The sequence below is a fragment of the Notothenia rossii genome, assembly GCF_949606895.1.
Source record: "Notothenia rossii genome assembly, chromosome: 1".
Taxonomy (NCBI): Eukaryota; Metazoa; Chordata; class Actinopteri; order Perciformes; family Nototheniidae; genus Notothenia; species Notothenia rossii.
Genome location: NC_136912.1, coordinates 55,436,281 through 55,462,356, shown reverse-complemented (window position 1 = coordinate 55,462,356; position 26,076 = coordinate 55,436,281). Strand labels below are relative to the sequence as shown.

Sequence of the window (26,076 nt, the reverse complement as noted above, 5' to 3'; positions counted from 1 at the left end):
GCAGAGAGAGGAGCTGTGGATTATTGTTATTGATATCGTACAGTAACAAAGTATTTGTACATTAAAAAGTAATAAAGTACAGTGTTACACTGTACTGTACTTTTATTAAAACTGTATTCCCTTCTCATCATGTAGCCTACACTTCTTCCTTTCATTGATACATTTAAATCACCTGACTACAGCATAACATACCTGCTGCAACCCTGTGCTGCTGCTGCTGCTTCTCTCTGCCTCATCCTCTATTGCTGGAGGCAGCTCCAGCTCATCTGATCTCTGATCAGTGGCGTAGCTGTGGGTGGGCCCGGGTGGGCCCATGCACGTCTGGCCCACCCACAGCCAATCAGCGCGTTATAGCGCAGAGCTGGGAAGCCCAGAAGGAAGTGCCACAAACTGCAGTTCCTCTAGTGGCCAACAGGGGATGGATGCAGAAAGGAGCAATTCCCATAGACCCCAATGTTAAAATGCCCAACTTTACAGCAGAAATAAACATGTTTATAGCCTGGATCCAATCAAAGTTATTCTGGATATAGTTAGATTCCACCTTCATGACAATGGAATAGGGAGTGTATTAACGTGAGTAAATTAGTAAGTAAAGTAAGTTTTGCCGTGAGTGAATTAAAGTATTTTTTCTTCTTGAGGTCTGCATTGAAGCGTGTACACATTTGCTGAATATGAAAAGACTCTCTCAGTGTGTGCCCACTGTGCGACTGTCAAGGATAAACAACCTGTGGCCGCCGAGCCAGTCATGTGTAGGGATGGGTACCGAGCCCCGGTATTAAACGGGCCCCAGGGCTGAATTATTAAAGACCGTGGTACCATTAAGCTCCGACGTTATCGGTCGGTACTGGAGAGAGACATTTAAAACATATCTGTCATATGTATTATTGCTACACAAGCATTATATTGCAGTTTTAGTGTCGCCAACTCCGTTTCTAATATGCAAAAAGACAGCAAAATGCGTCTATGATTATTTTTAGTATTTTAGATCTTTCCAATCCCCGCCTGCTTGCAAGGGGGCGGGGCAGTTTACACACACGCAGCTGCTACATGCAGCAACACACACACACAGAGGAGATGGCAGAGAGAACGCGCTCCGAGGTGTGGTTAAACTTTACCCGTCTCGATGCTCGTTAGTGCAATAAGAGTTTAGCATGTAAGGGCGCCGGTAACACGAGCAATTTGTCTAAACATTTAGCAAAAGTGCACCACATTCAGACGGAGAAATACACCGGGTTCGACTGTCTTTCTGGTAGCGCTGTAGCCCCCCCCCACCCACGAGTAACGTTTCCCCGTCAGGTGTTATGAATGCTAGCAGCGACACACGGAGTTAACTCAATTATACAAACATGGGTTGATGATTAGAGGTAACTGAGTTATTTATTTTGTTAAAGTTTCAGCTATTCTGTTTACAGTTCTATCCGATTATTTAATACGATGTATATGATTGTTGTTTCTTTTGATGTGAAATATTATGTATTTAATTTAAATAAAAAGCAATGTTAGTTTTGTTCACAATTTGTTTAGTTAGTTAACCTTCTTTTTTTCTCCAAAAAAACCGATAAAAGTATCGTTAAAGCACCGGATCGATAAGCGGTATCGATAAAAGTAGTAGTAGGCCTACTGTTAAAACCTTAACGATACCCATCCCAAGTCATGTGGATGTCAGTATAACACACATTCTGAGGCCGCCGTGCCTATGTTTTTGTTTTCACTACTAGTTTATGCTTATGTTCAATTAGTGCAATAAAAAATCATTAAAATCATTAATGAAGTTTCAGCTCAGAAACGAGGAAACATCAGAGCTCGGGGCGATAAAGCAGATTTGTTTTACTTTTTTACACTTTGTTGTTCTCCTCCTTTCCTCCGCTCTTGTCTCTGATTGTGAGTGTGTGCATTCGTGTGTGTGTTTGTGTGTGTGTGGGGGAGGGGGGGGGGAGCGGAGCCCCGCCAAGACAATGGTAGGGGAAACACTGAACCAGTACGGTAAGAGCTTTTCAGTTCCCCCCAACAATTTGTGTTGAACTAAATCAACATGAATGAAACCAATAATCATTAACTTTGTTTCCCCCGGCTCCTTATTGGAGAACACCCAGCTAGTAACCTAGCAACCAAGCTTCAGCTAGCGGCAGTCAGAAACTCATGTATCTTCAAATCTACTTACAAATAAATATGGGGAAGTGTAAGTTCAACCGTATTTGGTTGGAAAACATCAAATTTAGTGCTTGGTTGAAACCAGTGGAGGGAACCTGTTTGAAGCCCGCTGCACCTTTTGCAGAAATAAATTAGCGTTTGTTTTGCTAATGTAGCTTTAGCTAGTGCAGCAGCTCCCGCAACAACACCAGGGGACCTCCGGGCGACGTTTGGGTCTACGTCAACCCTAAAAGCGGAGGTGCTGTAGACGCTAAATACAGTAGCTAAACACCAATCATACAGCAACAACGATGAAAGATTGTAGCCAAGGCAGCAGAGCTCTGAATATAGCTCTTTTCACTCTCTCTCTCTCTCTCTCTCTCTCTCTCTCTCTCTCTCTCTCTCTCTCTCTCTCTCTCTCTCTCTCTCTCTCTCTCTCTCTCACACACACACACACACACAGCCACATCACTAGATGTATCTCTTTCTCTATGCTAATCTCTCTTTCAGATTATTCTTTGACTATGAAAACATCCATTTATTGAACTTTAAAACAAACTAGAGAATGCAATTCCTGAAGAAATTGCTAGTGGGAATGCTTTATGCTGAAAAGCTGACGCTAAACTGCTATGCTGAAATGTAATGTGTAAGAAGAAAGTGAAGAATTTAGATTGAAATTATACATGAACACAGGGGGCTTGAATGTGTGATGAGAGAAGAAAAGAAAGTAAAAAGGCTTGGAAAAGCAGCAGAATATTTGAACTGCAAACTTCTGAACTAACTGGCGAATGATCTGTCGCCATGGCAACGGCATTTGACGACACCCCATAATACGCTTAGATGCGTTGATGGCTGCATCGTTACCAAACCTGAGAAGTTTTGGGCTGTTTGGAGTATTTTCACTGAAGTTATTTGAAAACCGTGTTTCAAGGCGAGCATTGTGTTGCCATGGCAACAGCATTTGAAGATATCTCAAAACTGTCCCGTAGATGTCTTCACGGCTGGACTGTTAGCACACATGTGAAGTTTGAGCACTTTTTGAACATTTTCATAGGAGTTATAGCGACATCATGTTTTATGGCGAGGGAAACGGCTTATGGTGAGATCTCAGATTTGGCGTAGAGCTGTTGAGGCATGGACCGGTGATATACAAGTGAAGATTGGGGGATGATTGGAGCGTGGATTTACAGCGACATCCTGTTTCATGGCGAGTTGTCTGTCGCCATGGCAACGGCATTTGAATAAATCTCAAAACTGTCCCATAGATGTTTTCACGGCTGGACTGTTAGCACACAGCTAACTGCTGCTCTGAGCATGTCAGTTGGAGTGATGACATCATCGTGTTCCATTACACAGGTGTTTATATTTGAGCTAATAAGACGTCCGGAGATCAAAGGTTTCCATTGTTCTGAATGAGAGATAAACCTCTTACATGTGAATGTTTTGTGGAAGAACCGTAACAGATATCTGTGAAATTTCAAAACGTGAAGCATTTCAAGGAAGTTGAGTATCTGAAGTGTATTTTTTGTGTAGTTTCGGGTTAATAATGTGGCCTTTTTGGCAGTTTAACTAAAGGTGTGTGCGGCTGCTACCATGAGGAAATATCTGCCTGAAATTACAATGGGGTTTAATGGAGGAATGTTGAACGTTTTTGTCACTTCATGCCCTCAAGAGGCATTTTGTTTAATTATTTTTGCTTAATTATTTTTCATTTTTCAAGCTACGAGATGTTTTCCTACGTTTGTCATGAAAAATTATGTCTCAGGAATGTAGGGTTTGTGAATTATGGCAGTTTAAAAAAAATATATGAAGGCAAATTTCAAGATTTTCTACCCTCTAGCTGTGACATCTAGTCAATGTTAAAATCTGAAGAAAACCTCTAAAACAAGGTCTGAACAATGTTTAATATCTCTAAAAGTAAGAATCAGATTTAAAAGTTGTTTTACACGAATAATCTCAGAAAGATGTGTAACATTTTAAAGTTAGAATGAGGTTTCTGAGTCCAAGTATGAATGAACAGTTAGCAGTTGAAGTCGAATGAAGATTTGTTGAAGTTGAAGAATTTCTCCATTGACTTCAATGGTTAAAAATGTGATGTATTATGGGATATATCTGTGGAATTATGAAAGTTATGAATGAGAAAAGTAATAGCCATCAATTCCCGACCGAGCTGAACGTTTTGATGTTTGAACGGAGTTTCTGCGAGGTTCAATGTGGGAGGAGAAGAGGGCCAAAATAAGTCGGCGGAATTGTACACTTTTCGTCCGTAGAATAACAGTTAGTTATTACATGGCTTAGTTGAATACTCGATTCTGATTGGTCAATTCAGAACACGTGACACGTTGTTAATACCGAACAGACAGACCGCTGTCAAGGACTTATTGACCGTTGTTAAGGACGCTCACATCTGCAGAAAGAAGTCAGTTCGATTTAACTGTATACAGTTTGGCCGAAAAGCAAACTGCATGCAGTTTGCTTTTCTAACTAACAAGACAAGAGCGACAAGAAAACAGCGGAGAAGTAACGGGCAGAAATCCTCCTTTTTACGCAACGGTCCAGACATAGACATCAAACGTCGACACATATTCAGTTGCCAGTTACTTTGGCATTAGGGCAGGGATATCTAGATACTTTCCAAGGTTTGACATAATGAATTGTGCTACTTTTAAAGCAAGGAGCAATGTCCGTTAAAGTTTAAATCTTCCGGACACAATTTGAAAAGTGCCGGTCAAAGGTCTTCTTTGTTATTTATTGAGCTTTAAAACAAATTGATATGATTCAATATTAAACAAACTAATAATAGTAGATTAACTATTCAAATGTGTAGAGTAACTTACAATAACACGGGAATAATAAACAGAGCGCTCTCTCTCACCCACCTTTGGACAAAATGTCCTCTCCATTAAAGGCAGCTCATTGTGGAATAGCTCCCCAACTGAGATACGGGATTGTCCCACTCTCAATAGTTTTAAAGGTCAACTTAAAGAATGGTTGAGCAACAAACAGACGTGTAATCACCGTTAAATAAATGCACTTTAACACAGGGGTATCTCCTCTTGCACTTTTATGTAGCGCTTTTTATCTTATCTTGCACTTTATATATCATAGCTGCTGCATTGTACTGCCATGTGGTAAATGCTTGTATGCTGCTCATGCTCTTTCTGCATATCATGTATTTATTTTTGCTGTATATATATATAAATGTCATGTTCTTATATGCTGTATGTGACGGGACTACAGATGGAAATTAGCTCAAAGCTCAAATCCGGCTCATTTACACTTGTAAGCATTATTTTTGTTTTAAAATGTTCATCAATGTGCACTACGGTGGCCCTGAAGAAAATTAAACATAAAAATATGTTATCGATGTCCCCATTCCCAGTTTGTTTTGGGAATAATTGCGATGTTTACTATGGTAGCTCTTAACAAAACAGAATTTTTGTAAAAGACTGCGACTCTAAAAGGCAAGTTTGTGATTTTAACACTGTTTTCGATTAAACAATGCAATTTTGATAACTTGACTTGACTAACATTCCTTTTCTAAATATATGTTTTTAGATGCTTTACTTTGATTTCTTTCATGTTATTTTAACACAACATTACTTTTTTCATATTTTTCAACATACTGTGATATTCTGTTTTTGTCTTTCTCTCCTTTTTCGATTATATTTTTGAAAAACTGCATAGTGGTTTTTAGCAAAATACAACATGCAACTAATACATTATACAATATTACGACTTTTTGCGATATTTTCAACACAATATACTTGTACCTTTTTTGTGGTTGTAGGGCTTCAAGATATTTTGCATGTCATGCATAAAGTACACTGTGTCCTCTTTTCCTTGAAACTGACGTGCTGTCCGTTTTACAAAACAAGTTATTTTTCTGCTTCTTCATCCTCTGAATTTTCCTCCCCCGTCCCTCTTCCTTCAGCCAGCACAACAAGAATCAAGGTGGATCTGTGAAATGAAACACCTCTTCCCAAAGCGTTAATTTCAGGAAAACTTTGGGATTTTTGTTTGTTTGTTATGAGTTTTAAATAGATTTTGAAAATGGAGATAAAGAGAGAGAGAGAGAGAAGCAGCGCTGTCTGCTTAGTTGCAATACTGTAGCTTATGCAATTTAGGCCTATAAATTGTTTATGTAACTTATGTGCCAGTGTGTCCATGGTTTTGAGTCTGTGTGTGTGTTGAGCGCAGCGCCGTCTGCTTTTTGCAGTACAGTAACTAAAGTAGGACTAAGCATACCGGTAGTTTCTGTGGACCTGTCTGCCCGTTTTGTGAGTGCACTGCGCGCGTGCGCACTTGTGTGGCATTGTTTGGGATGACCTAATTAAAATAGCGTCCCCCCAGTAAAAAAATCCCCACGACACCACTGCTTTTCACTATAAGTAAAAAAGAATTTTTGGACGGACACTATAATTTTTTTGCATATGGGCGTTTTAGAGTTGTACCCCCTAGATCAGGTCTCTAGTAATTGTGTGCTCAAAGTGCACCAGATTGAAACATTTTACTGTAAAATGTTCAAAAAAATATCTTCCCGGGGGGGCATACCCCCGGACCCCCCTAGAGGATGAGACATCCACCCCCCAATTCAAACATGTTTATACAATACTGAATACATTTCAAGCCATTTTGACGTATATTACCTATGTCAATAAGTTTCTGTTTTTGCAGTGTATTTGTCTTTCGTAAAGATTTTTCATTGAACCTTTACATATAAGATGTCGCTTAAAATCTCACATAGGGCAGCAAATTGTCTAAAACCGGCCCTGGTACTAGGCCTCAAGAGTCTTTCTTGTGCTGACACATGGCTGACACATAGAAAGAAATTGACGGGGCGCACTTCGCACGCGCACACACTAAAAAATTCCACGCGCTCCGCGCTCACATTATGCTGAGCCCACGTGCCTTAGCACCGCTGCTAGGACTCCATCCTAGGGGAAACACTGGGGCTTAACAGGTTAATACACATTCATTCACTACTACTTACATTTAATATTTAACTCCTTCAGCCTACTTTCAGCTGCAGAAACCATTCAACTATTAACTCATTCAGCTATTTCAGGACATTGAGGTTATACATTTAGTTGTTTATACCTTTTTTAAACATTTTCTTTTAAATATTAAGCTTCATTACTATTTTTCCTTCTCTTCCAGTTTAACATTTCGCTTTCAAGTTTTCAACAAAGTCACTGCAATGCATTTGAGCTGTAACAATTTGATTCAAATCATTTCACTTTTCTGCATTTCTCCGCTAAGTTCAGCAACACACTTACTTGGTTTGTGTAGCTAAAAGCAGCTACAGAGATCATTCAACTAATAAAATATTCAGCTTTTTCTGCATTTTCAGCCACAAATGTACACAGTTTACAGCATTCAAACGCATTTTCAGCAGGAAATGCATTTTCTAGTTTAACCTAAGTTACCATAATGGATTTGCCATTGACTGAAATTGGCTCAATTTATTTGATCATAGAAAATAAATGTCTGAAGACTTTAAAGGATCTGCAGTGTGACAGCAAATCTTCATGAATATCCTATTGAATGTAATGTAAATACATGCCTTCCTATAAGAAAGGTGTGCTTCTTCAGCTGCACACGTGGAAGGTCAGATTCAACAAAAAAGTGGAGTCATGGTGATATTTGCAGGTTGGGCACATACATTCACTGCAGTGAATGCTCATGGAGAGATGTGGGACAATGCATGTGATGAAAGGACAGGTGTTCTGAAAACAAGTGAGTGTTTGCAGTTTGAGCTTTTAACACTGACACACACAGCACATGGAGACAATGGAGACACATTAAATCATTACTGCCTGATCGATGCTGTGCGTCAACATTTTATAACATTTTTCACGTTATAAAACCCTCATGTAACAACATATTTCAAAGTGTATGCAGAGCAAGATTTGAACATGTTCAATAGAAATTACAATAATTGTACGGACATTAGAAGCAGCAGTCTTGTCATCTTTCTGAATGCAGAGTTTAGGTGATGACAAATGAGTTTTGCAACTGTCAGAAAAACATTCCAACATTTACTGATGGATCCTACATTTCCATCCCTACAGACATGATACACCCTTTAACATTTTCCAGGGATATTGTTCTCTATTAATAAATGTACATACATTGGGGAAACCATAGAAAAAGATGCTCCTCGTATCTCAAAAACCTGCCTTTTTACATTTTGTACAGTGAAAAAGTATTCAACAACGCCACTCTTGTTACTGCCTGGTATACTTGTGTTTTTGAGAAAAAAATATGTGTGAGAGTTAAATTATCTAAAGCTGTTGAATAAAACTCAATTAAAATAAAAAAAAGTAAACTATTATACATTTGTGTTCTTTTTAATCAACACAAATGTATTCTCTTAATGTTGTGGTTCAAGGTCAAATATATTGCAAAACATTAGCCACATAGTTATAACTGTACATTCATAAAATCCTCTAAATGATGATGTCAACAAAGTAAGAATGTTTTTCACTGCTGTTTGCCTCTGACTGGCTTCAGACTGAGAGACAAACACAAACCATGAGCCCATCTGACCTGCGAGAACACATTCCTTCTGGCCAGACCAGCGTCTTACACAACTGCTCCTCTGTCTGCTCCCGCTCCAGATGTTGAGCACACAATGTGCAGAACACTGTGTGTATTTGGTTGTGTAGCTCAGAGACTGTATGCCTAAAATCAATCTCATTTAGTGGATACGCTTCTCAGGGGAGAGAACAGATCAAAGCTTTTGGTCAGATGTTGATTCTGCTGTATATCAGGTTTTTTTGGTTTGGTTTGGTAACACTCACATTACTGGATTTAATCTGTGGATTTCTGGAGTGTGTTTGGCAGTTAATCTGGCTGTGGTGGTTAGAGGCTGTCTGTATGAGAACTGCTGCAGGAGTGGAACTGCATGTTCCAGGCGTGCTCAAAGAAAATATTAGCTCTCAGTAAATCTACTCTGAGTAAATGAAGGCATATACAAAACATATCCAACCTGCATAGGAATCATGCTCAATTTAGGGGAAAACAAGCATATAGGAAGCAAGGCATATTTCTTTATAGTTAATAAGATCCTCAGCTAACTGCTTCTTTCTCTGAGACTTTGTGCGGATATGTGGCTTGAGGGTTTTGGTAACCAGGAGTCTGGCCGTGATGCTGATACTCGTTGGGGGCAGATGTTGATGTTTTCTTTCTTCTATACCTTTACTAGAAAAACGTCCCACCAAGTGTTGACAGAGAGCTCTGACTTGTTGAGTAAACCCACACTGTCTCTGAAAAGGCATCACGCTTCCTCATTACATTAAAAGCGTGCAACAACACAACAAATCAAATTGACTACCTATGTGTTGGGGTTGAAAGCAGAGATCTAATTGGTAGATATCATGGAGGAACAAATGAAAAACAAAATGACACATTTCTCCAGATCTATACTTACCAGCGATACAGCTTTTATAGTCAAACATACAATACATATGATATATGGTAAATATAAAACTGTACTCAGTTCCTCCTTTCTGCTGCTTTCACCATGCTGATAAAAGACAACAAAGTGCTTTTTGAATAAAATAATGAAAGGAAATGATTTTGTACATTCTTAAACAAAATGAACATTGTAGTTGAAGAAGTAGAGCACTACACTGATACAAATTTCACTCTAAAAAGTGCAATACTATATCAGTCTAAAACCTTTTTACTGTACAATGTGGAGACTGTGAGGACAATAAAAAAAAAAAGATATATTGTGCAGCTGTTGATAAAGCTATTGAGTTTTATTCATGCATTCTCTTTTCTCAACAAACATTGACTGAAGAACATTTAAATTTCATTAGGTTATTTTTAAGTTTCATTCATTCATTAACATTTCCACATTTAATAGATATAGTAATAAAGAGAAAGGTTGTCGGCCTGTGGTAACATATAAACCAGTCTCTCCCATATACTTAATACTAAAACTGCTAATTGAAAGTAAAACAGTTTGAGAGGTAAAATCATCAACAACTGCATTTTGAATAGACTCAGAATGAGACTGCCCAAACAAAAGATGTTCATCAACACGGTGTCCCCGGAGAGACGTGTCCCCTGCCCCCCCGCTGCTGGTTACTTTCCTCCCAGGCCGGATACACACTATAGAAAACAGCTCCTCGGAAAATAAGCAGATATGCTAGAACAAGGAACGTCACTTCAAGAAATACTTGTTCCTTAACATGAGCGCAGCGTAAAGAAACTGAAGGGAAGTTTAGAAAGGACTTAGTTGTCAGTTGCAAATTCTCCAAAACATTGTATTATACTTGCGAACTAAACAATTGTGAAGGAGGAATGGATAACAATCCCAAACTGGCGCCCGCCCACTAATTATGGTGTGGGTACAAAGAGATTTTTGCCATTCTAAAGGGAGAAGGGGAGTGTAGGTGTATTAATTCCCGTTTCTTCCTGCTCCCTCAACTTGGAAGTTCAGATTTAGAAAAATAGACCCCCCTCCCTCAAAAGAAAAGAAAAAACAAGAACTGTCACATTGACTGACGCCACTCTCGTGTATCTGTGTTCCCACCACTGCTCCCTGTAGTATATGCCACACTGTGGCAATGTGGGAAACTGACAATGTCAATTTATCAGAACAAAAGAATTCCTCAGCAAGAGGAATACACATCTTCGGGCCCTGGAGACAAAAATCATTCCACCCCCACCCTTACCTGTATCTAAACAGAATGTAGGACATTCACAACACCAGAAATAGACATTTCACTCACAATTATCATTTCCGAATGTATCCCCTGCAGTCAGAAGTTAGGATCTCACTTTAGGAGTTAGAGTTGCACTTTAATGCTAACTTTCTCAAAGTAAACAATGGGAGGCAGCAGGATGAGCAGCAGCGGCAACCAAAGGGGGGGGCAGTGTAAATAAAGTGTTCTGGATCAATTCTGCACTAAATCATTGTCTCTCAGGGAAACTTGACTTTTTTTATTGAATTTGAGCTGTATAATTATGTTGTGTTTCTTTCCAGGTGTCTGATCCTGAAGTCCCCACCATCACTTCAAATTTTGGTAAGTGCTCAGCCTAGTTTTCACCTCCTTTCTTTGTGCCATTAACTAATCTCTTGCCTCTTTTTCTTTTCATTCATATTATTCACCACATTTTTCTTATTCGCAGACAATATAAGTATATATATATAATGACCTTAAGTTGAATTATCCTTACTAGGGATCGACCGATATGGCTTTTTCAAGGCCAATATCGATACCAATTATTAGTAATTAAGGAGACCGATAACTGATATTTGGAACCGATATACATTTGCAGTAAAATCAGAAAATCTTGGTGTCAAAATGTAGAATAACAGAACTTCTTTGAAATGCCTTTTTATGTTTAATGAACTTTTCAACATTTTAAAACTGGTTTCGTCTCTGTGACCCTGAGTAAAGTAAATGAAGTAAAAATAAAATTAAAACTTGTTCTGAACTTCTGATATTTGAGTCTCACTCATTCAGTAGTCCCAATTCAGCAGCACCAGATTGTGGTGCAGAAAGCAGAGTTGCTGCGAGGCTCCACTAGCAGTCGTCCCAGTCGTCCCAGCGCGTCACAGTTTCTCCGCTGCGAGACGCTACCCGCCCCTGGGAGCTCCTCCAACAATGCAACATAGTTATATAAGACATAACCCAATAAAACAAATACAAAAATAAAAATAGTGCAAGAAGAAACAGAGTAGAATAGAATTATTAGTTCTTATTATACATCCATGGTGATGCCCCATGATCACAAAATGACCCCTCTAGAGTCTGAGTGCCAAGGACCTCATATTATGTCATTAATGTTACATCACCCATTATAACATGTTGCTTTCCTTTTTTCTCTTCTCTTAACTGAATAGTCCTGTCTTTAAGTATAATACAATGTAAACTCATTTTCCTGCACCATTTGAAGGCTTCAAAACAGGCATTTTTACTGTATGTGTTTGGAGAAATTACAATAAATAGCCCAGAATTGTACTTTATAAACTCTGAATCTTGTGGCGCTTGAAAAAATACACACTGGCTAAGCCGGCCAGGTTATATATATATATATATATATATATATATATATATATATATGCCTTTTTTGGAGCCCTTTTTTTTTTTCTGAATCTTGTGGCGCTTGAAAAAATACACACTTGCTAAGCCGGCCAGGTTATATATATATATATGCCTTTTTTGGAGCCCTTTTTTGCAATATTTATTAAAATGTCACTAGTTATTTAAACAAACCACTATCTGAGGATAATACAAGCAACAATAAAACACCCTTTACTAGAGAGCCATTGAAGCCCATGAAGAATGTATCCTTCCACAAATCTTTTCAACTGCTGGCCATTTAGTAAGGTAAAAAGCAAAAACGCCTCGCAGACGCTCTTCCTTTTACTTGTTTAATAAAGAAAAAACAAATGGACCATAAAAACACAGATTGTTATGGATGCTCTTTACAGAGTTCAGGTGTTTAATAGTCTTATTGCCTGTGGGATGAAACTGTCCCTGAGTCTGGTGGTTTTAGTCCGGATGCTGCGGTAACGCCTGCCAGACGGCAGCAGACAGAACAGTTTGTGGCTGGGGTGATGGGGGTCTTTGATAATCCTGAGGGCTTTCTTCCTGAGCCGCTGGGAGTAAAGGTCCTCCATGGATGGAGGTCTGCCCGTCTGGAGGTTCAGGATCCAATCACAGAGGGCGCTGTTGAGCCCAAGGTCTCTGAGCTTGATGACCAGCTTGGAGGGCACAATGGTGTTGAAAGCTGAACTGTAATCAATGAACAGCATTCTCTGGTCCAGGTGTGAGAGGGCAGTGTGGATGGTGAGGGCTATGGCGTCGTCTGTGGACCTGTTTGCTCTGTTGGCAAACTGCAGGGGGTCCAGAGAGTCAGGGAGGGAGGAGGTGATGAAGGTTTTGACTAACCGCTCAAAGCACTTCATGATGATAGAGGTGAGTGCTTCTGGGCGGTAGTCGTTGAGGCTGGTGATTTTTTACTTTTTGGGGAAAGGAACGATGGTGGAGTGTTTGAAACATGTGGGGACTACAGACTGCAGCAGGGACCTGTTGAAGATGTCTGTGAACACCTCTGCCAGCTGAACCGCACACACCCTGAGTAGTAACCTTCGGTACCACGTCATCGATGCATTTCCCAATGTAGCAAATGACCGTGTCCGGGTGTGTTTTGATATTGTTGTCCTCAAACACACTCCACTCCGTAGATTCAAAGCAGTGCTGCAGAGCTGAGTCTGACTCCTTACTCCAGCGCTGTATAGTCCGTGTCACCGGTCTGTCCCGTTTGAGTTTCTGCTTGTAAGCAGGCAGCAGTGAGATGTGGTCTGATTTGCCGAAGGGAGGGCGAGGGAGAGCCTTATATCCATGTCGCAAAGGGGAATAAACATGGTCCAGTATGTTCTCCCCGCGCGTCGGGCAGCTGATGTGTTGGTAGTACTTCGGCAGGACTTCCTTCATATTAGCGGTGTTAAAATCCCCGGCGACAATGAAAGCCGCCTTTGGGCGTGAAGTCTCTGTCCTGTCGATCACACCGTACAGCTCGTCCAGTGCTGTGTTGTTGTCAGCGTGTGGCAGAATATACACTGCTGTAAGCACAACCAATGTAAATTATCTTGGCAAATGAAAAGGCCGCCATCCGATCATGAGGTGCTCTAAATGAGGAGAACAGTCTGAAGAAATAACCCCCATATCCGAGCACCAGTTATTGTTCACCATAAAGCACACACCACCTCCCTTACTTTTCCCTGAGTTCTCCCGTTTCCTCACCTCACTAGCCCTCCGGCCCGGGACCCCCGCTTTGTCTTCATCCTGCGCCGCTTGGTATAGCAGCCACAACGACAGGTAGCCATGGCGATTTCCCGTTGTCTGTTCTCGGTGATAGACTGCTGTCAACACAGTTTTTGATCTAGAAGTTCCTCTCTGCTATATTGTATAGCAGAGTTGGTGTGGTAGGCTCGCATGTTGCAGACAAAGTTAAAAGCACACACTGAAATGTTAACAAACACTGAAATATAACAAAATTGTAGAGAAGCCAAAGACACGGCAGCCATCATTACAGGCGCCATTTTTTCATGAAGCATGTATGAATTGAACACCAGTTTAACAGTTGCACAAAAAAAAGGTGTATTTCTTTAATTATGATGATTCAATGTACAAATACTTTTATTTCACACTTTTATTTTATTCCATAGTTCTTTTATTTTGCACATGATTGAAAAATGTATCATTGAGTTATTGAATATGAGAATGTTTTACAGTTGAATCTTTTTGCATAAAGTGTTGTTTTAAGGACACATAGAGTGCTCCTATGATCAATTCTTGATCTTTTCAACTGCATTGGTTATGAAAAACAAAAGCTCTGTGTTCAAACAGAGCTTTGTCCAGTTTCTCTCTCTTCCTCTGATAGACATGAATCACATCGCTCCAGTGTTCCACCAGTCCGGCTGAAGTTGCCTGCAGCATAGTTATGGATCGAATATTTAGTGGAGGTTAGGTCCGTATCTGTCAAAGCACCGCTTCACAACTACATGGATTTGTGCTCGATGTTTACACCGCATGTGCTGATCAAAATACATGTCAGATGACACTTTATGTCCTCAAAGATTTGATCTTGTACACAAAAAAGAAACATTTACTGTGTGAAGTGTCCATGCTGCTTCTCTCAACATGCCACCATTTAAACACATATACTGGCAGCACACTTGAATATTTGTTTAGGTTTGAAATCCACTTCAAAAATAAAAAAGACCATGCTGGTAGACGCATTTGATGCACTAGTTAAGCCTACAGCGATTCTTTGTCTTTTTCCTGATTAGCTGTCTCTTTGTTCATTATTCCTGATAAGCTGCTGTAGAATCCATAACTGGCAGATCAAGATTGTGTTTACATGTCCTGATAACACTAATGGTCCTCGCTATAATTGATTTAAGCCAGCATTTCACCAGTGTTTTGGTCACTTGACGCGTAGACTTGATGGAATAAAGAGCAGAAAGATATGACATGCAGACATCGAAATGAGTGAGCTTTAAGGTGCTTATGTTTAGCAAAGCATGCACAGTGGTTGAATACCAACATTTGATATATTTCTGAAACAGATGGCAAGGTGCTCATATGGGAACCTGAGCTCTTCTTCTCTGAATATGAAAATGTTGAACAGGTGGTCCAAAGACGCTTCCTTCCCCACTCCGGCTTTCATTAACATACTTTTATTCTTCTAGTAATAATAAGCTTACTTGTGCCCTGAGATATAGGGCAGACGAAAGAGCTGTTCTTTTTTTTAATAGGCAAAAACCGGCAAAACTGTGGCCTTGATATGTATTATTAGACACAACCCTCTGAAACAACATCTTGAAGAAGCGTAGCTCCCCCTCCCCCAGTGAGACTGTTCTATGAAGCGATTGGTGTCCAAAAGTCTGTTCTTATGGAGCACGTGTTTATTTAGTGCTTAAGCTCATTTTCAGTGGCTATGTTTGATTACCCTTACAGTCTTATTGGCATATGTTGAGATTTGCATTCTAAGTAAGAAGTTGTTTGTACTACTTTCAACCAAAGAATCATTAACAGAGTTTGAGCCTCTGTGACCTCATTGCAACAATAGCCATGTTTCTCTAAACATATTTTAAGCACATTTTGAAGTATCACCTTAGAAACGTTTTTTGAAATGCCAAAATTCTAACAAAGCATCCTCAGTTGCACGAAACGAGATGCTCTGCATACTTTGTTGTATTATTTCTGAATTTTGGCTATAATAGTTTGAAAATTGAATGGAACATTTAAAATGGCGTTACATCCCTGCGCTCACTTTTCCTCCTCAAATGAAGGACAAAGTTAGAACTTTTAGAAGACTTCTGATTTTAGGATTTTAATTGCTGAGTTGTTTTAGTTAACCGGCTAAATACTGCTAAAAATATTTCAGTGAAATGCACCATTGGATGTACTCTCTCAATCACTATATTTGTAATCTTTAGGATATATATACAGTATATATACTATACTTTTTTCTTTAGTGTATTTAAGATTTACACTAGTATATCTTTGTTAATATACAGTATGTCCAATGAAATGTGTGTATCATATTAATAAATATCTTTTAAAAATGTGTTTGAAAGACTACACATTTCTGGACGTTTGAATGGTTATGTAAGGAGAGTTCTTTGTATTCAAGAGGATATAAAAAAGCAGTTTATTGATTCAAGTTCAAAATGCGGTTGTTCTGTATGAAACTCCAAAACCAACAAAAAAAAGAAATATTTGAAGGTAAGCTAAGAGAAATGAGAACAGCAATGAATGCCTTTTACCCCCAACCGTACTCCCATACAGTAACTCATACACTGCATGCACATCTGATTCATGTGAAGGAAACCAAAATGCAGTGTGTTCCATGCAGCAATGACACTGTCAAGGTGACAAAGTACAGGCAGAAGCTCCACGCAGGAGTTTCTCAGAGTGGACTGAAGCAGACCTCCTTACATGCTCCGCTGCAGCCACGGTTTGAAGTGAACATGCCGAGGATGCTTCTTCGCTTCTCCAACTGTTTGTTTGGCTTCCTGGCTCACAGTTTGTCTGTTTGGGCCAGATTCTTGAAGCACACATCAAATGGACGGTTGACTAGCGAGGCAGTCTGCCAGCTGAATTTCAAGAACGCTTTAGCTTCGCTGTAGAATTTTAAATACTTAACTCTTCGTTGGGCTTGACTAGAGCTGTAGCCAAACGGCTTTCCTTTATTCATTTTGGAAGATAAGGGCGTTATGTAAGTGGACAAAGTCTTCAGTGTTTGCTGGGCTCTCAGTCAAATGTATATAATGGCAACTTGTTTCAATAGCCTTATATTGGCTTCCAATGTAATACCTGAATACTAAGGTAAACATCTTTTAGTTACAGTTAAGTCTTTACTCTGATTTATCGTGTTCCCTCACATTTTCTTAAGAGCTTCTCCAAGCGGATAATCTCAACAGCATGTTAGTGTTAAAAGCGCTTACAGAACTGAAAGGAAAAATCAATGTAGAAACTCATCCAAAATACTAATTTCTTTGGTTTTGCTTACTTGCAAAATGCCATGCCATCTTTTTTTACTGACGCTACCATAAGCCAGAACCTTTACATTCTATTGCCTTCCACAAGCCCTGCTATGCTGTGTCTTTGTCTATATTAACAACGTTGTAAAGTGGAACATATACCCACGTGATGGGTGGCTTAAGCATTGGATGGCTGGTTCCACTGCAACAAATGTTAAAGTGAACATTGTTCTTTTTATTGGCAGCATTAAACAAAAGCTTCCTTTTTGTTTAAGGATGTAGCATGGGCCGATGAAGAGCTCGTGACATACTGTTGCAAAACTCAATGACTGGGAGGAAACACCAATTATTGTCCTTACTATTAGCTAGATTCATTTCTGAACTCATAAACTATAGCAACGCTACTTTAGAAAAGTTTCCCCCTACCTTTTTATTATTTTAGAAGAATTTTACGTTTTGATTGCTCTTGAAAAAGACGAGAACATTGATATGGTTTGTTCCGATCTTCTCTTGCCAATGTTCCAAGATACAACCAACAATCTGAGGTGTGAACCAGCATGATACTGCGAGTCATGAACATCACGTGGCATACAGACCACAGGGCTCATATTTCTCTTTCTCCTTTTCCTCATTTCATTATACTTGCTTTCTTTCTCCCCGTAAGCTACACATCTCTCCAGAGTTTCTGCCCGGCCGAGTCCAGTAGATAAGAATCGGTGAGTTATGAGGGTCGAGGTGTACAAGCCCAAATGGTCTGAGCTCGGTTACATTACTGAAATAAAAAATAATCTTGGGATTTCTTTCCGAAAGATGGGTAGGTTTTGTTGTTGTTGTTTATAGAAACAATGAAACACTTTTAGTCATTTGAGCAACCTGAGGGAACTGTACATTTAAAAATGCACTTAGTACATAAAAGCTCATTTCAGTAATGTTTCACCTAATACATTTAGGTTTGATTACTTTCAGATTAATTCATAATCATTTTTTCACCAGAAAGTTATCCTGGTAGTGTGAAGAACACTTTGGATAGCACTTAAATAACATATAAAGTCATGAGATAATGTAAGTTATTGTGCTTTCTAATCCAAACATCCTCATTGGCTCTACATTCCTGGCTAAAGCCGTGGGCTCTGGTCAGCCTCAGTCTCCACGGTTACGCTAGCACGTTTCCACTTTGTACTTTCCACGGTCTAAATTATAACATATAAAATATAATCTACTCCCTCACATACAGAACAAGTTTTTCCTCCACTGAATTTTCATATTTGTGTGTAAAAAAGCGTCATTATTTGTATTGGTTTAGAGAATTTCTGCACTTTTTTATGAATTATTTCCCTGATATTGACTCTAGACTGACTTGGAATAACATTAAAAGCAAAGTTGAATCAGTGCAGCATATTTGTTTACCTCAGTTTGTTTTCATACAGTCTGGCACGTAGAATGCCAACACTGCGAGTGTGAATCTATTTTATTGAATGGATGCGGCTCTGCTGCCTGAGCGCGGCCAGGCCGTAACCATGCAATGGAAAATAATGGTGTATTAAACTGGCATAAAAGAGAGCTATTGTACCCTTTGCTCAGCGCTCTGCAGATGTGTTTGATGGTTGCTATGATATTTCCGCACTGAGAATGATTTTAAAATAATTACTGTGGCTTTACATAAGAACATGGAACACAAGATGACATTCTGCTGAGCTGTGATCACTTTCTACAAGGAAAGTAAGGAGCCTAAAACAAGTCAATAAGATGTGCTTAAGATGGGCAGATTAACTCAGCCCCAGAGTGATTAAGAGAGCTGACATAGATACCCCGGCTGGAACTTTAGAGGGACCAGTGAGTGGGTTTGGATTTGGTTTTAAGCAGCAGGGACACATAACAGCAATAGCCATCAGTCAATTAAGCATACATCCTTCCAATAACAACTAGTTTAATTTTGCTTTTCAATTAATCTTCTTTGGGTGTCACCAAGGGTCACAGCGCTGCAGTGTGAGCAGTGGAGGATTACAAAAAGATTCCGAACAACTGGCCATGTTATTTAACCCGGCCCACTGATGCTGCACAGATGCTCCTGGTCAGCAGGATTTCAGCACAGAAAACATCTGATTTATTTGAAGATGTGATTTTGGATCCAATTTTCAGATTTACACAATAGCCTACATTATTTTGTTCTCCTACCAAGGCCTTTCAAGAATGTTTGGGCATTGAAAAAACATCTGTGCAACATGTTTGCCAAAGCGATCTGTTAGAAATCCCAAAGCTCAAATCCTCATCTACTGTGGAGGGGAATCTCTCTGGGATTTAAATAGTCAAATCACATTGTTTACTGTACAAATAAAGCAAATGTTATTGACCAAAGTGAGTTTTAAGCAACAAACAAGTATTATGTATTTCTGTATACACTAGAAAATGGCAATCTGCTGCACCTGCATTTGCTGGTATCAAAACGTCTGTCATGATACGATTTAGATTTAATTCAGGGCTATCGCTATGATACTATCATATTTATGTATTTATTAGTTTATTGCACATATGGTAATTATTATAAAAAAATGTACACTTTATACAGATTTCGTAGCCCATGATGGAAAGGAGCAGTGAGATGAAAAATGTATTTGACCTTCCCCTTATTCAAAAACTAATACTAAAAGGTACTGGTCTGTCAGTCACAACTGCTTAAAGATATTTATAGAAACATGAAACCAAAAACACAATCAAAATTCAACACACCAATCTAACATCAGCAAAACAGGTTACCTGACATCTTCATCTGGGGTCAACATGTGTCCCCTCTGTGGAAAGAGACTCTGAAAGTTTCAGGAACAAAGATTCTCTCTCTTTTTGTCCTGATCCATTTCTATAAAAACCTGTCTGAAAATTAGATGATCAGATTTTGGCCACTTTATGATGTCATAACGATGTTTTGGCTTGGGTAACCATTAGCCAATGAGCAACCAAGGTAACCCCCCCCCCCTTATCACCTGAATCTCCTCCTCCTAGAGCACCATTGAGTTCTTTGTAACCAAATCTCTCTCAGAGGGGCGTGGGGAGGGGCTCCTTATTTGTACACCGGCTCAGTCCCTTCTGCGGCAGACGCAGGTTCAAATCCGGCCTACGGTCTCTTTGCGCATGTCATCCCCTCTTTCACCAAATTATTCTCTAATAAAGGGTCAAAAACCAAAACAAACCCATTGGTACCAGATAGGGATGTACCCGAATATTCGAATATCCGAATATTCGTTCGTTGGAGTACTATTCGGGTTTCAATTTCGTTATTCGGATATTCGTTTTTTCCCCGTTTTTTTTTCAAATTGAATTTATTGAAATCTCCAATATCAACGTAAGAGCTTATTCGGGGGGTGCTAACACTTAACCATAAACGTTATCGTTTACTTTCTCCATCTTTATATGTAGATAGGCCTATTACTTTTCTCCTTTAATCTCCGTCACGTTGTTTCCAAAGCAACAACAACTTCCTGTCAACAGCGCTACCTCTCCTTCAAAATAAAAGCATGTCTATAAACAGGAAGCCAAGCCAAATTACATATACAACTGCAACGAAAGTAACAAACACAATGGGATATCCTTTTCAATTTCAAAGAACACAAATTGGGTTAATAACTATAAAACAACAATACTGTAGAATAACAAAATGAATGCCGTGAATACACCAAAATACAGTGTTAAAGCGGTTCGCTGCTGATTACTACGCCCCCCCACCCCCCACCCGAGCCGAATATTCGCTGCTGATTACTACCGAATATCCGGAGCCCGAAAAATGGTATTCGGGACAGCCCTAGTACCAGATAAGGTTGCTCCAGTCATGTATTGGTGCTACACTTCCCACACTGACTGCAACATTGTGATTAACTCTGTTATATTAAGTGTGTATAACCCGCAACTGGAAATATCACTGTTTTATAAAAAAACTCAAATGTAGATGATCAACTTCTAATCAATGTCAGGCTCTTTGTGGCTGAAGGTTGTGTTGTAATAAAGCTCTCTTGGCGGCTGAGAGTCTTTATATTGAGCTAAGCCACTGGTTATTGTGAGTGCTAACAAGAGTATGAGGAAATTCCGGCTCAGTGTGTCATGATGAAGTTCCGGACCTAAAGCTCCTCATTGTTATGTATCTGTGGTCACGCTGCCCAGCGCAGCAGAATATAGAGCGGGAAAATGAAGCGCACCGTGGCTGCCAACCCAACGGGCCTCTGCTCCTGAGGAGGAGGGTAGAAATGGAGCACTACCTGTAAGTCAAGACAAAGGGGTAAAGAACCCTAGTTTTAAGTCAGCTTCCTTCAGCGGGATCAAGCCAAAATGATTTGGATACAATTGCAATGCAACATCTTTGTCTGTTGCAATTGCTTAAATGATAGCTCAAGTATTTAAAAAAGCTTGGATGAAATTGTCATGAGCTTACACTCATTCAATGCATCCCACACTGCGCTAAGGGGATTCTCCTGCAAGTCATCTGTATTCAGTCAACAAAGTGTTATTGATGAGTTGATTCTATGTGGCTTTGCCAGTGAGCAAGCCGGGGAAGGGATTATGTCCCAAAGCCAAAACCCAATAGAAGTTTGAATCAGAGGATAGATGTGCAGTGTTCATTGTAGCAGTGGAGGATAAGCTGTGTTCAACATTAAAATAACAGCTCAATACCTGTGATATGAAAAGGGTTTGGTAATCTCAGGCTCACTAAGGTGGAAAATAGTTCTGTTCACTGTCACAAATTCATCGACAGAAGTTTTTGAAGAGAGTGCTAAAGGCCACTGAAGTGTCTTACATCACTGTCTCATCTGATGTTTGGTTGATAACAGTTAACAGAGGGTCTGTAAATGAAGGAGTCGTATAATTTGAAAGACCCTCGATGAGGTTTATTTTGAAGGATTGATCCGCTGAGTGAGACTGTGAAGGTGTAGCTACAGCAGCATATGGCAGAGACAGTGAGGAATCTAGAAATCCGCTAATCCACCATACCTACTGTACAGGGATTATACATTCTGAGACTTTCTGCTTTTACGTCTTGCCTTCCATTTGTAAACACTGTTATATTATTGCTCTAACATTAAATGTAGCTTACAAAATGTGCAACAATCAAATGTGAGATATTTTGAACCTTTAATATAACAAGACAGTCCAAATCCAATCTGCTAAATGGAGAACGTGTTTGCATGACATTTACTTAGCCATGGACTTCATACATTGTAATCCTCTAGAATGAAAGTTACACCTCTAACTGTTGCTAGAGCAACCAATATTGGACTGAACTATACTTAGCACATGTTTCTATTATGAATATATTTTCAGGAGAACACCTAATACAATCTCAGAAGTGCTTCTTTTGGTTTCGAAATGCATGTCGATATCTAAATGAGTTTAGAAACATAAATGGGAGCTGACAGATCTCTTGCAACTCTAAGAAATACAACAAGGGCAGAACTGAACAAAAGAAAAACCGCCCCCACAATTTCACAGAGGTTTCCCACCTATTCCTTGGAACTGCTAGAGTTCAGGTTACAGAGAGATCGTACGTTGACTTTCAAGTTGAGACTTAGAGCTTTATTGTAAGAAAGAGTTTTCTGGTGACTGTTGGGATAGTTCCTGTAACCATGCCTCGTTTAACCCTCCTATTGTCTTCGTTTTCCCTCTTACTTTGGTGTTCGCGGTCAAATTTGACCGGTCCTGTTTTAACTGCTATTACATTAACACAAAAACCATTAATCATCTCCAAATTTCATTTAACACCCTTTCAAATTGTAAATATTGTATCAGACTACTGGTATACATGAAGAACTGCATTAAATATACAAAGAACAGACACTGAACATTTATTGCGTGTCCCAGGTGTGATCCATGTGGGGGGATGGGCACATAAACGGGGGAAATGTGTCAAATTGCTCTGTGTGTGTGTGTGATTCACATGGGGGGATTGGGCACATAAGGGGGGAACACATCGTGTGTGTGTGTGTGTGTGTGTGTGTGTGTGTGTGTGTGTGTGTGTGTGTGTGTGTGTGTGTGTGTGTGTGTGTGTGTGTGTGTGTGTGTGTGTGTGTGTGTGTGTGTGTGTGTGTGTGTGTGTGTGTGTGTGTGTGTGTGTGTGTGTGTGTGTGTGTGTGTGTGTGTGTGTGTGTGTGTGTGATCCTGATGGTTACTAGTTCCTGACCGGGAACACCATGGGTGTTACAAAGTTGACTAAATCATGCAAAATTCAATGAAAGTGGTGATCAGCAATTTGACATGTTCACATGTCTACTGTGAAGGATATCATGAAGCCTTAATGCAATCAAATGTAAAACAAAAAAGTTATGATTGATGAAAGTAGTTAATCGGTCAGATTTGACCCGAAGACAACGGGAGGGTTAAACAATCATTTATTTCAATGAGGAACTTGGGAAATCCTGAGTAGAATAACATGACTATTTGTTCAAATCTTGTTAAAAAACATAACAAAAATATCCCTTCATTGAAGAAATAAGCACACATGTTACCGCGGATAACAAACAATCTGAATTCCCTAAAGGATTTTAGATGTGTGCCAAATCCCACTTGTTGAGCATCTTTTGGTGTGGTTTTGTGATCCGCCACACAATTCCATACAACCTTTACATGATCCTTTACAAAGACCCCCAAAGAGCAAACACACCAGAGTTAGTCTGAAGTGATCATATTCGAGGTGGACAGGATCGCAGCTTGACAATCTCTCTTTTCCCAGTTATCTATAAACAGCATATTCAACTTCTTTGTCAACGCTGGGCAATCTAACGCCTCATTCTCCCTCTTACTCTTTTCTGTCTAAATATCAATGACTTCTTGATGCTCCAAATAACATCATGGTTTCTCCTTATTGCAATTTCTTTATTCAAAAAGTAATGATGCAAATACAAAAATATTGCTATTATTCGAAAAGCTGAAAGTAGTAAAGAATAGTTTTATTTTCTTCCTTGTTAATTGATTCAGTTATTTTTTGTAATAGCTTTACTGTACAATCAATCAGAACGTTGGTTATATTTGATTGATATAAACCAATATCAGAAATTGCACATCTCTCCGAGGTTTTACAGACTTTACAGAGTACGATAGCCTGTTTCCTTATTGCTTTGCAGAGCACACGGAAAAAGTCCCAAAAGAAACCCCACAATCTACGAGGTAAAACATGGAACAACCCTCGGGTGAGCTACTGAGGAGGGATCCACCATGTACATGGCCATAATGTTTCAGAAACAATGCTATATGCTTTTCAAAGCTGATTTTAAAAAAGCAGCCAGATAACCATTTCCACCCCAATCACCATAAACTAAAATAAACATGTATTCAAAGCTGATTTACAACCCCTGCACCACACACATGCCATTATAAAGACACACACAGCTGACAGTTAGATCCCCTAAATTACACGTTTGCTTCACTTTTACCATATTCCACCACTCCAGTCTTCACCAGCACGTGTTGGACGACCGTTCGCTGACTTGTTTGTGAGTTCAGCATCATAATTAAATGTGTCCATCGTTAGAACCTGTCCTCACAGTTCATACTTTCTCATGGGATAAGAATTCCAGTCTGTCCCTGTTTTCATAAATGACATTTCAGACCGTTTTTAGAGAGTCTTTGTTTTGTTTATGCCCAGACACTTAATTATTACCTAGACGTTTATCACTGAGTGGCCTTAAAACACCCTGCTATAGCCTTCTCCCTCTTCACCAATTGAACGGCTCACACCACCGTGAACACACATCTAAAGTATCTAAAGTAGTACCAGCAGAACCCAGTGTGAGTCACTTCTTAACATCAAGTGCTCATTTTAGAAATGAAAGGCAGCAATTTTCACTTCAAGGTTGAAGATGGCACCATACGTGTGTCCTTTTTTCTCCCTCCTATCCATGCAGGTAGCTTCAGCAAAAAAAGCCTCCCTGTTGAATGATAAACATTTCCTCTGCTGAGATAAGAGGCCCCAGGACAATGCCTGTCAGATGAGACCAATTAATGATGGCTTGATGCCATGTTTAATTTGTTCAAGGCAATCTCCATCACTGTTGTTCCCTCCCAGAGAAGCTTTACTTTGTTGACTTTGCCCCAACCAGTTCCAACCCAAAGGCACATGTCAGCTACCTATCTGAGAGGGACATGTAGCTCCAGGCCAGAGCTGAGCCCCTCATCACCACCGCCGGAGCTTCTTGATTAACTTTGATTTCATTTGCAGCCATCAGCAGCACAACACAACTGTTTGGCATTTTTGAGGCAATGTCCTCCTGCAGCGGCTCACCGGGCGTTTGGATGTTATCATCACGCAAAGTCTGTGTTCTGATGAGCTGAAGGGCTGTATGCCAAGACAGGAAGCATGATATGATATTTTTTTTGTCTTTTCATATTGTTTTTAAAAGTCCGTTGAACAGGACTTTACACATGACAATAAAAAAAGACTTATTTTGTTGTTTGTATTTAACTATGCTTTTTAATAGTTATTTAATGCTTATTCTATCAAGCTTTTGAGATCGATTTTAACATCTGGAATTTTAGCCTTTAAAAGTATTTCTATATATCCAGTTTTAAAAAGTGATAATTAAAGGCCAGGTTAGGACAAAAAGATCCTAACTTCTTATTTATGATATGAGTTGAACAGTGAAACGCTCACTCACCAGTACCACTCATTATGAGAAGCTAATATGTATTAGACAAACTGATTATTACTGACCCTCATTCTGTGCGGGATACAGTTAAACAGACCTGTCAGTGCTCAGTGCGCTCAAACGGTTTCCTAGCATTTGTAAGGCTACAACATGTGTAAAAAGGAATTTACAATTTTAGCTTGAACATGTTGAGTATTGTAAAAGAAATGTGTGACAATTTATTAAACATCTTTTTACTGCAATATGAAAAGCCCTCATTTGAATTGTAAATGCTATCTTAATATTTGAAAGAGTAATGCAGCCGAT

The 26,076-nt window shown here is 39.5% G+C and overlaps 1 protein-coding gene across 4 annotated transcripts in view; it reads left to right on the top strand.

Moving 5' to 3' along the window:
* The window catches only part of lpp (LIM domain containing preferred translocation partner in lipoma), a 201,554-nt gene that overhangs the window by 24,064 nt on the left and 151,414 nt on the right, over positions 1-26,076 (top strand). For all 4 annotated transcript variants that reach the window (XR_013807705.1, XM_079678333.1, XM_079678334.1 and 1 more), the window contains one exon: positions 11,132-11,171. The gene's annotated coding sequence lies outside the window, so the exon portion shown is untranslated. The remainder of the gene's footprint in view (positions 1-11,131; positions 11,172-26,076) is intronic.